Below are 12,766 nucleotides of genomic sequence, written 5' to 3' on the forward strand. Positions count from 1 at the left end.
TATATATATATATATGTATACATATACATATATATATATATATATATTCCAGACTTATTAAAAAATATATTTTATGTGTCACATAAATTTCTGACAATACAAGATACAAGACAATACAAGAATTTTGTATATTTACAAAACTGCCTGAAGATAAAGAACCCTTTAAAGTTTTGTTCTGTTTGACTGTGTAGGTGGTTAGTCCAAAATTCTGTCCGGTACTGGTTTTGGGGCAACTGTGGCTGAGTGGTTAGAGTATCTTCCTCCATTGTGAGAGTTGGGGGTCCGATTCCACCAGCAGTCACATGTTGAAATGTCCCTTGGCAAGACACTGAACCTTTCCTCGCCTCTGAAGGATGTCCCATCAGTGCATGAATGTGATAAATCTCTGATTATTGTTTGTAGAGATCTAGTAGAGTGCTGTATGAATGGGTAAATGAGGACACAGATGGTGTTGTAAAGAGCTTTGAGTATCTTGATAAGAAAAAGGTGCTACATAAGTACAATCATTTACCATTTTACTGTTTGATCATTTTACCAAGATTGTCCTTCTTTTCTATGATCTCTCCTGTCCTGGTCAATGGTCTTTGACCGCTGCTGCTTCTCTCAGCTTTAAGATGGCTCACAATGACAAAGATCCGGCGCCGGCAGCTGGGACCCTGTCTGTTGGCCAACTGCAGTCCCACCTCAAGATGGAGCCCAAAACTCTGGGGGTGAGCACAAAACGTTTATCAACTAAACATCAGCTAACATCTTAGACTCAAGTGTAAATGTTCCAGAAGTCCCTACTGATTGAAAGAAAAGCAATAAATATTTTTAGACCACAATGATTAAAGGTTTCAGTTTTACACATCTGTCCTGATTTGGTTTAATTCATCAAAACTTATCTTACAATGGGCTCAGTGAGTTCTACACATTGTTCTCTTTCTCTGACATCTCTGGGATGTCCACCACCGAGTTCATGGATGGCTACTGCGAGAATCACAGACAACTTGCGGCCACAGCTGAAAGCAGCCATGTCAACAACTGAGGTGTGGAACATGGCCCATGTGGACTCAATGTCCCCCACCTCAGTTGGGATGCAGTTAAAGCTCTCCCAGAGGAGTGAGTTGAAGATCTTTCTGACGGGTTCTTCTGCCAGGCATTCCCAGCAGACACGTTTGGGTCTACCAGTTCTGTCCGGCATCTTCCCTCGCCATTTGATCCAACTCACTACCAGATGGTGATCAGACGACAGCTCAGCTCCTCTCTTCACCCGAGTGTCCAAAACAAACGAGGAAGAAGAAGAAGAAAGAGCTCTCCAGACATGATGTTGCTGATGAAGCTGAGGTGGAATGGATGGACACGAGAGTCAGGGGTGGTTTGTGACAGAAGGATAGCTGCAAAGGTGAAGGGGAAGATTACAAGATGGTCAACTTGCTGTAAGGTTTTTATTGGGAGGGACCAAACTGGACAGGGTTAGAAATGAGGGACAGCTCAGTTTGGAGACAAAGTTAGAGAGACAAGGCTGAGACGGTCTGGACATGTGCAATGGAGTGACCCGGGAGAAGGAAAAGGGGAAGACTACAGAAGAGGGTCGTGGATGCTGTGAAAGGGGGTTTGCAGGGGGTTGGGTTGGTAGAGGAGGATGCTGGGATAAGGCAAGATGGAGGCAGACGGTCCGTGCTGAAAGAAGGGGATCCACAAGAGGACTCAACAGAGATATAAAACCTGAGGATCATTCTGAAGAGTTTTAAAGACCACTGACAGAAAGGTGAATGGATCTTGAGGCTATACTACAAATGTTTTACCCAGGTTCTGGATATTATAGGCTTACATTAACTCAGGGGTGCCCAAAGTGGGGCCCGCGGGCCAAAGTTGGCCCGCCAAGCCGTTTGAGTTGGCCCATCAAGCTGTCCTCATTACTATATTAAAATTTCCTTCTAATTGTCAATGTGTTTACACTCAGTCATTCTGACTTTAATGTTAATGTTAAATGGAAAGTCAGCCCTGTGACTACCTTAATGGCACTATACAGCTGGAGTGGCTATTTTGTGCATTAAATTATTTAATTTTACTAATGTAAATTTTATTTTGACTGACTTCCTACAGCTTCCTGCCACTGAAAAACATTTTCCTTTGATCCTGCACTAATACCATTATAAATCACACATAAAGCGTTTAAAAATAGCCTAAATTATAAATATGAAGTAGTGATTTTAGCCTCTTTTTGGGGCTGCTCAAGCACCCCTAAATTTAAACTCAGCACCTTTGAAAAATAAAACATCATTAGGATTTTGTAAGGAAACAGTTCTCAAACCTTAGATTCACCATAATATGAATATGGAATAAATGACGACAGTCAAACGGGCCAGTAAAATCTTTGATTTTTTTTTTTGCACAAGTCCTGCCACTTGTCAATCAATCCAGCATGTCAGCAACGGACCAGTCAGCAACATCATTTGTCCTGAAGTGAACGCCCCTTACCTGCAGAGCTGCAGCTTTGCAGTCAGAGATTTCCATAATAACAGAGTTTACTTTTTTCATGTTAATCTACTGCAACAAACCTTTGTAAAATACACCAAAATGCAGGAAATGGCATCTATTTTATTCCAAATTCTCTGGGGGACGACCCCCCCCCCCCCAGACCCCCCACCACCACCAATACAGCCTGTTCTGTGATGTTCTTTACACAGAATTGAAGGTTAAATAACTGTATAATAAATAAATGGACTTTACTTGAAGAAGTCTTTGCATTTCATGTATCACTGCGTTTGGCCCGCAGCCCTCTGATACATTTTAAATTAGGCTCTCTCAGGGAAAGGGTTTGGGCACCCCTGCTTTAACTTAACACTTTTCATTTTCTTATTCATGGACTGAAGAGAAAAAGAAACATTGGTCATTAGGGTGAGTCAACGTCAGAGGTCTGTTGTCTGTCAAACTGGAAACATGTCTCACACATGATTTACTGATTAACTGATCACTTCCTGTTCCCCCCAGGCAATCCAAATTGTTATTGGGGCTTTGATCCTCTGTCTGAGCGCCTCTGTGCTCCAGCTGCATGAGGTCCACTTCACCGGGGATGTGGCCCTCTTTCTGGTTGTTGTCATACAGGTGGGTCTGAGCAGCGCTACAACATCCAGTACCATTTAATGTTGGCCCTTTTCTGTGTTCTTTTAATCTCCATCTTACTGTGAGTCCTCAGTCTGACTACATGTCCTTGAAACCCTTCAGGTGACTTTGTCTGGCTCGGTACTGGTCCACAGTGGAAGGAGGCCTACTCTGTTTTGGGTGAGTGAGCGACATGGTACCTGTTTCTGAGGTGATACCTGTACCTGTAGATTCTCCTTGGTTTGGTTTTAGTTTTACAGTGGTGGTTCCAACCTGAAGAGACAGCTTCTCTTTCTTAGGTTTTACACAATCCTGGCAGTGGAGAGCCCTCAAGCCTTCAGAGATGGTCCGAGAATTCAGCACATTAGAAATGTTACATTAAAAATTTTAATTTATAATATATTTTATATTAAATAAACATTTTCAGTGTGGTTTTTCTTATTGTTTGCTAATTTATTTTATTTTCTATAAAATACTTTGCAGTTGAGCAAGATTAAAACAAAACCAGATGAAAATCAAGTTATCCCGTCAGATTTTATTTTATTTTTTTGTCTGAAGCTCTTTTCTCATTGGTCAGGACTTCACTGTCAGGAGAGAAGGCTGAGCTCAGTCTCTGTAGGAGGAGTTTAATAATAATAATGTGTTATGTGTTGTCGTCATTGTAATGATGAAACTGGTCCTCTGCGTTTGACCCATCACAACTGGGATGCGCCCATGTGGGGCAGTGGGTGGCTCTTGGGCACGCGGGGAGCGATTGGGAATTGGGTGTCTTGCTCAGAGATGCCACGACATGTAGGAATGTTTGAGAGTCGAACCACGACTTTCTGGTCCCAGGTCAGCTGCCCTACCTCTGAGCCATCTGGGCCCCCCAATAATAATAACTGACAAAAATTAAAATTAACCAATCATAATGTTGATGTGGAGTGGGCGGGACAAAAACATGGGGGCTCTGAACGTTTGAGAAAGCATTTTAAGGCATTTTTTGTTTGTTTGTTTGTTGACCATGTGAAGAATTGTGATTCATTCATTTGCAACCTGTAAATTCAGAAATCTACAAAAAAAATTGTAATTGCTTTAAAATATATCACATTTGGGTTTACACGGACAGTTTTCATTATAACACTTGTGTTTTGGTTTTGTTTCATGATAAAAAAAACAATTTTTTACAGAATCAGTCATTTCTGTGGGTTACTTTTAAATTTCAGCGTGAATTGTTTAAATTACTTGTACTTGAATATAAAGACTATGAGTTGCAAGGCCTTCTGGGTAATCTTGATACAGAAGTGGGTGGACTTTTTCAAGTTCTGTGTCCTTGTGGGTTCTCCCTGTTGGTTCTGTTTAGTGTTGGGTTCTTGTGTATGTTCAGGTTGTTGTTAGTGACTTTTTAAAAATAGAATAGAATAGAATAGAATAGAATAGAATAGAATAGAATAGAATAGAATAGAATAGAATATAAACAGCCTTTATTGTCCCACAGATGGGAAATTCAAATGCAACAGCAGGATATCCCCAAATGACACCATAAGCCAGATGTTGGACCTGACAGATAAAACGATGGGAAACACTGTCAGCGAGTTTTGGAATTGCAAAAGAGAAAGTAAAGTGACAGAGATCCACTTTGGTCATAGATGTTTTTGTAGCTGTTAGCATCTTGAACCGTTTCAGTTTGAAAATCTATCTATCATCACTCTGTTAAAATCAGGTCTCTCTTGTAAATGAGTCCCTGAGGCTCAATGGGATTAACCTGAATAAATAAAGGTTGAATGAATCTATGACGGATTAGACTGGTACCAACAGATCCTGTTAGCCTGAGGTTAGCGCAGTACGTTAGGCATGGATTCTTAAGAAAATTGTTCCACAAAAAGGAATGGTTCTCTTGAACATCAAATGACACACAAAGTGTAAAACTGCAACACCTCTGTCTTGCTACTGTTCCTGTTCTTTGTTGGTAGCATATTTGTATATGAATTCCTCTTTCCATTTGCAGGTGAAATGTGTCCTGGTGCTGCATCTCATCAGTGCTGCGTTTGCCACCGCTGCCCTCGGCCTCATGTCCAAACACCTGCCCTACCGCCAGGACTCGTACCACTGTGAACACTGCCGCAGACTGGAGCTCCATGCAGTGGTACGGTCTCTACGTTTCTGTCTCTAGTTTTCTGTCACTGAGCTGAACCCGTGATCATCAACCAGATAAACACTGGTACAGTCACACTCCTTGGTCAGTCTGTGGCTAAAAGTATCTAGATTTCCATTATACATTGTTTTGGGAGATGCAAGAGTCTTGCCTGGTGCAAGACTGAAACAATGTTTGCAGGACAGAACTTTACACTGTGGTATTCTTCAAATTTACTTTGCATGTCCCATATTTGTATTTACAATGTTTTTATGCCATCACTCAGCATGAAATGCTACTCAGTACCAAGTATAAGTAATCCAGACGTTTTCACATGCCATTATGTGTTCACATGGCACCTTTCTAAGATGCAGTTAATTGAGGCTTTGATAAGTTATCGATATGATTTTGAGTGTTTAGAAAAGCCCCAAAATGTTATTTTAGCTCATACTTAATGATACATGTGAAATTTGTTGAGAGGTTAAGTTTAAGGAAGGTGGAGCACAGTATCTTTAGGTGTTGGTTCTTATAGCAGTCCAGCTCTCGTGCCCCCACCAGACCCCAGCACTAACCATTTTCCTGCTGCTGAACAACAACCAAACACCACCTCCACCATACCCTGGACTCAGCGTCATGGCCTCAGGCTCTTGCTGTGCTGTGGCAGACTGCAGACATGTTTTCTTGGATGGTGAGTTCTGGCTAGGCCTGTGGCAGTAAACAATAAATCAATTAATCGCGTGATAAATGAAAATTACCAACATCATTTTCATTTATCGGCTTTATCGTTTCTTCGTGTCTCTTTCTACTGAAGACACTGGACGACAAAAGGCTCAACTCCGGTGCTCTTCACTGACCCCTCTTTTTCTCTTTAAAATCTGTTTTAACCGTCCAAAATTGTGTTTTTGGATCATTAAAAGCAGCTAAGCTAACAGGCCAACCTCAGGAAAAAACCTCCGTCTTATCGACGCTCCAAAATTCACAGTTGAAACCCGTGCCTTCATGTAAAAAGTTGTTTTTTCTCTGCAAAAAGAAGCTGAGAACTTGTTTACTAATTTTTTTTTAATTAAAAGCTTTGTGTGAAAAATGCTAAAGAGCTCAAACCACACCGAGCATCCGCCATTTTGAGAACCAGAAAAACAGGAAGGAGAGACAGCCCATGTCACAAGGCCTCCCTCCTATTTTTCTTAAAGAGACACACTTCTTGTTCCCTCACTATCCATCTTTGGTTCAACCAGTCTTATACTGCCATCCGGTGGTCAAAACAGGTACTACACACTAAACAAATTCACCAACATTTCTTCTTAAATTTGACAAAATTTACCAGTTGTTGTCAAATTTCAAACAATATTATCGTTTATCGCAATAATTTCTGAGACAATTAATCGCTCAGCAAAATTAGTTACCGTGACAGGCCTAGTTCTGGCGTACCAGTAAAATAGCTGTACAGGGCTACAGCTAAGTGAAATATCCCATGATGCTTTAAAACAAAAATAGTCTGCAGAAAACATTAAATGGACAAATGTAATGGGATTAAGCTGGGAGTGTATTTCCTTGTTGGTCAGCAGTCCTTTAATGTTGTGGAGGATGAAGACTGGTCAGCTGTCATCCCTGACCTCTGAGGCTTTCTTCTGTCTGGTAGTAGATGACTGGTTGGTGGTACATGTTGTGAAGCAGACTTCCTGTTTCTCTCTTTACTGTCCACTGCAGCAACATTGTTTCAGAAAATGCACCGGGCTGATCGAGCAAAAGTGTAAAGTAAGTGACTGTTGCTCCAAATCATTCCTTAGATCATGTTTCATTGTTGTTTTGAGTGCATTTAGAAGGCAACGATGTTTTAACCAATATAAAAAATGTTTTGAGCCATTTTAAAGATTTATTTTGGAGCAGTCTTTGGTCACTGAAGAGAACACATGTTGTTACTGACCTCATGTTCTCTTGGTTTTCCCGGGGTTAGCTGCTGATCGACGGGATTCTGGGAACTTTGGTGATCTTCCTGGTGCTCGAGCTGCTGATCTGCATCACTGCCATGTTGTTTGGACTCAGTGTTCTGGCTGCTGGGGGAAACCAGGTGAGGTTTTTATCCCCTCTGAGAAGGTCAAATAACCAAAAATACAGCCAAATACACAGACTTCCATAGAAACTGTAAAAATGTTGATTTGGTTTTATTCTAGTGTCAGGACACAAGAACCGATGCAGCCGGATTACTGTTCAGTCATTATTCTTTGTTTTCTGTCATCATTTCCACTTTTCCCAGACCTTCAATAAAACTCCTAAGTCTTTTGCCATTTCTCCATTCTTGCACTGGTGTACTATAACTTTGGACCGCAGGACATCGAAGGCTGTAGAGAATGTTCTGTTGGACCACAGTGAGGTTCTAGCGAAACAAGTGAGAAGCCCCAGACCACTTCAGAGCTCGTGAAGTTCAAACGGGTCAAAACGAGCTGGAATTTACACGACTGAAGTGGCATTTTCAGATTGTCAACAGTTTCTTGCTTTTCTCTCAAACCTCCTCAAAATGCAGGAGGTGCACACTCAAACTTCCACTGATTCTGAGACCATAATGTTCTCATCAAAAGGTTTATTAAATAGAACTGCTGCTTATCAAATGTGCATGTGTGTGTTTTGTTTAGGCTTCCAGCCAGAAGCCTGTCTACCCGCAGACCCGACCCCCATCTGCTCCAGCGGTGCCAGCTGTTCATACACCTCAGGCAGCAGCTGAGCCTTCTCAGGTACTACAAGACTAACAGGGCAGGTTTCTGTAGTCCATGTGGGGTCAAATAGAAGGGCCTGCAGGTTTCTGTAGTCCATGCAGGATCAAAGTAAACATGAGGGGTTGTCATTCCCCTATCTGTTACGGAAGCACGATCCATAGTGTACTTCCGGGTCGCACGGATCACCGTTGTTTATGAATAAAATCTGCCTTAATTTACTTTAAAAAGTACGTTCTCTATCTCCACCGAGCTTCATGCAGCTAATTTACGCCACTCGTATTTCCGTTACAAATCAATGGTTAAGATGATGTGCGACGCATTAGACCTGACCAGCCTGGACTGAATGAGAAAAACCCTGCAAGGTACAGAAGGAATTACTTCCAAGGTGAAACAGCGCCGCTCAGTGGTGAAGCTGCGTATCTCGACGTAAATATGTCAATGATTTTAACGTGGCGTAAATTAGCAACGTGAAAATGGGCGGAGATGGAGCACATACTTTTCTAAGTAAATTAAGACGTTCTTATTCATAAATTGAATTATACCAGTACATTTTTCTTAATCTAGCATATTCAACGGCGATCCATCCGAACCGGAAGTATTCCTTTTAGCGCATGAGCAACACTACGGATCGGTTCCGTAACAGATCAGGGAATGACAGGGCCCGCAGGTTTCTGTAGTCCAGCAGGAGTCAAACCACTTTTCTTATGAAACTGGCTTCCAGTTGTAAATCTGTTGGTTTCCTTGTCATTTTCTGTTGTGGTCCTTGCTTTTAAGCCTAGTTCACAAATTTTCCATCAGGTTGAATATTTTTTTGACTGTAACGTCCAGTTCTGGATCTTAATGTTAGTCGGTTTCATCCAGTCAGAGAGCTGTTCTGGTGGGTTTGGGACTAAGTTGCTGTTAGAACACCCAACTGGTTCAGCTAGCCTCCTGCTGATCTGAGGTGACGTTAAAGAATCATGAGGTTGATCTCCTTCTTCATTATTCCATCAGCTTTAATAAATGTATCAGTACTACAGCATGATGCTGCCACCACCATGCCTGACAGTTGTTTCAGTGTTTTTAGGTTTGGAAGCCTCTCATCTGACCATAAAACTTTTCTCCAGAAGACATTAGGACTGTCCATCAGAGGTCTCTTTTGGAGCAGGAGCTTCTTTCGTGGCCTTCTTAATCCGTATCAATGTAGAACTGGTTCCAGTGTGGACAGGGACACTGGTGTTCAGGTCATGGCAGGACTGAGCCTTGGGGATCCTTGGGTTTTTCCTGAACATCTGAATGAGTACTTGTCAGTCCAATAAGTGCTGGCTAAAAGAAACTACCATTTGCAGTCAATCATGACCAGTGGAAGTTTTCAAGTTAAGAGACTTAAGAATCTCCAGTTCTGCTTATTAAAAGATTTTGGAGAATGTACAGCTGCATCTCAACAAATTAGAATATTATGAAGAATTTCAAATGTTCTTGTCGGTCATTTCAGAAAGTAAAACTCACATATTACATAGACTCATTGCACAGAGTGAAATATTTCAAGCCTTTATTTCTTGTACTTTTGATTATTATGATTTACAGATAATGACAAACTAAAAATTCAGTGTCTGAGAAAATTAGATTATTGGGAAGAGTTCAGTATTGTAAACTCCTGGTGTCACACCCTGATCAGCTGATTAACTCCTAGACATGAGCTACAAATGTCTCATTCCTCAAGTCAGGACAACGTCAGAAGCATCTTACCTTAGCATCTTAATTTTGACCTTATGAATTATAGAAAATAATCCATAATCCCCAATATATGGAAACTTGTGCAACCAAAATTTGTTTTTAAAACCATGATTGTTAAATGCTTGTATAACCATTCCACCATGGAATAAGAACAGTTCAAATAAATATTTAAAAGACTGAGGTATGACGACGTTCCCGACACGATGAGGTGATGGAAACTTCTGAGCACAGGTGAATCTGATTGACAGAAAGATTTAGACGCTTTCTGCTGGTTCTTAGAGAAGAATGGTTTATTTTTCACCATGTTGAGGTGGTGGTCTGTGGAAACATCATGAAGAGTTAATACGAGTTAATGGAGTTAAAACTTTTTTTTCTCTAAACAGGGATACTCATTGTGCGGCTCCCGAGCCACATGTGGCTCGCCATGCTTTACTAGTGGCTCTCGTGACAGGTTACAACAATACGCCAGCACAGCCAATACATTTTTAAAATGTGCTGGCGCATTGCGCAATAATTGTCTCGGCTCGGGCTTGATGAGGTTTTACGAATAATATTGTATTAATCTACTTGCTGAGGAGGCAGGTCTGAAGCTTCAGGTGGATCACCGGATCACTGGCCGCGCATGTCCGCTGACCCACAAGTCAAAAGATGTAAAAAATGACCTGTTAATCTCAGATGGATCAGCTGATCACCGGCCACGCGCGTCTCCACACCTGCTGTCATCTGCAGTGAAGGAAGTAGGAGCATCTTACAGGGCCGGTTCTAGGCATGGTTACATGAGGGGGCAGGTGGAAATGTGAAGGGGGGCATCTTCATCCGTACACATATTACAGCATATTCACTGTTGAACATGGACTTTGGTGTTCATTGTTATTGTTGACTTGTGTTTTCTTCATGGGATTGGGGTAATAGCTAAAAGCTGAAATTTTTACACCTGTGAGTCAACCATGAACACTTTCAAGCAAAAACAGAGAAACCCACTGACCCATGTCCATCTTGAATGTCTCACCGTGGCTGCAACAACAAATTCAAATACAACATGAAGAACGTCAAGGACACGCACCACAGCTTCCGCTCATCTCAGTACTAAGGTACATTTTGTTTAAAACAGATAATGTGCTGGCTGTGTTGCTTTTTTCTTCATTTTTTCGTTTATTTGAGTGACTTGGGGTGATGTCGCGGCTCTCCCCTTGACTTTGATCTGTCAATATGGCTCTTTTGCCAAAAATAGTGAGGATCACTGATCTAAACTGTCGGTTCAAAGAGCTATCTAAAGCAGGCAAGATACTCATTCTGTGTAACTTTTCCACAGAGCCCCACTTCTGAAAGGTTCTTAACTCTGGCTGTCTGTGTAAGGATGATGTTGGGTGCTCTGTGTGTCTTCAGGTAGCTGTGGTCGTGACGGAAGCTGATTCTGAACAGATCGAGGACATCTCCACGCCGCCGACCGAACCCCAGGTGGAGCCAATAGAAGCTGTTACCACAGAGCCGTGAACTGTCCGATCCAGTCCCCCTTAGAGCGAGCAAAACAAAGGATTTTTGTACATGTACTCCCCTGTATGTCAAGAACTCCCTTTATTTAAAGTAAAACACACTTGCTGATAGAAGAGCAATAAACTAACTAAAAAGAATTCTGAAAACTTGCAAACGTAAGGAATAAATACGAGTATCTCAGCCGATCTGATATCAGTTAAATGCAGCGTTGTTTAAAATAGTACTGGGCGCCGGTTGGAGCAGCTTCATGGTTACTTGGTACAAAAAACTAAAACGTTAAAAGCTGACGGTGAATGTTCAGCTGCAGCTCAACGCTGGAGAAAATCTAAAATCCTGAGTTCACAGCTTGTTGTTGGTTGTTTTGCACTCACTCAGCACTTTGACCACTAAAGAGAGAGTTCAGCTCGCTAGACGGGGAGTCCTGAGGAAGGTTATGAATAGTAAATATCTTACCTGTTGTTGATAGCCCTTTGAGTGACTTCCCTTTAGAGAAATAGTTTGACTTTGATCAGATGGACGAACTAATGGCTGCCGTCAGTTTTCTATACATGGTTACTGACAGAACAATGTAGGGATTTACAGTCAGAAAGAACAGCAGCAACTAGCTGTAGCACTTCCTACTTTTTTATAATAATACATCTGCTGGAATTACCGTGTAATTTAAAACTGACAGAGCTGTGACACTTTATAAAGCACCATTCATACAGTGATGTGTAACGCGAAGAGCTTTATGAGCAGCAAAGAACAAAGCAGAAAGAACCTTGTCCAACATCACTTCAAACAGCAGGAAGTTGTCCAAAGATTGAACAACACTGTCGGAACTGAGGAAACAGTATTTCATTAAACACCAGAGGTATTAAAACATATGCATCAAAACCGCATGAAATCTACTTCATGATGCCAAGACGCTTAAAAAAACAAATGAAAGATGGAGGTTAAAACAAACTATGTTACTTTAGTTACTAAAGTGAATTCAAAGACCCCACAAAAAGTTTTCACCCCCCTTGAATGTTTTAGTTTATTGTCACAAATCGGTTATAGTCATCATTAATTTGTCGTTTTTACTAAATAATTTTCAGATAAACTTCTTTCAATGTTAAAGGAATAAATGACAAAGAAATATCAAATAAATTAAAATATGTACAGTAAATAAAATGACCGCATAAATGAGATTAATAGAAAGTACGTCAGGGAATGGATATGAGAGGATTTCCAAGGACCTAAACAACCCAAGAGAATTGTTAATTCTGTCATTAAGAAATGGAAGGAATATGGAACATGTGTAAATCTACGAAGAGCAGGACGTCCTCATAAACTGAGAGACTGTGATGAAGAAGATCAATGAGAGAGATCACCAAGACACCTGAGACCACTCTGAAGGAGTACAAGCTTCAGCAGCAGAGATAAGGGAGACCGAGCATACAACAACTGTTGCCTCAGTTTTTCACCAGTCTGAGAGTTATAGGAGAGAGTCAGGATACAACAACTGTTGCCTCAGTTTTTCACCAGTCTGAGATTTATAGGAGAGAGTCAGGATACAACAACTGTTGCCTCAGTTTTTCACCAGTGTGAGCTTTATGGGAGAACGTGAGCATACAACAACTGTTGCCTCAGTTCATCACCAGTCTGAGATTTATAGGAGAGA

The sequence above is a fragment of the Nematolebias whitei genome, unplaced genomic scaffold, assembly GCF_014905685.2.
Source record: "Nematolebias whitei isolate Nwh7 unplaced genomic scaffold, NemWhi1 Nwh_scaf_55, whole genome shotgun sequence".
NCBI lineage: Eukaryota > Metazoa > Chordata > Actinopteri > Cyprinodontiformes > Rivulidae > Nematolebias > Nematolebias whitei.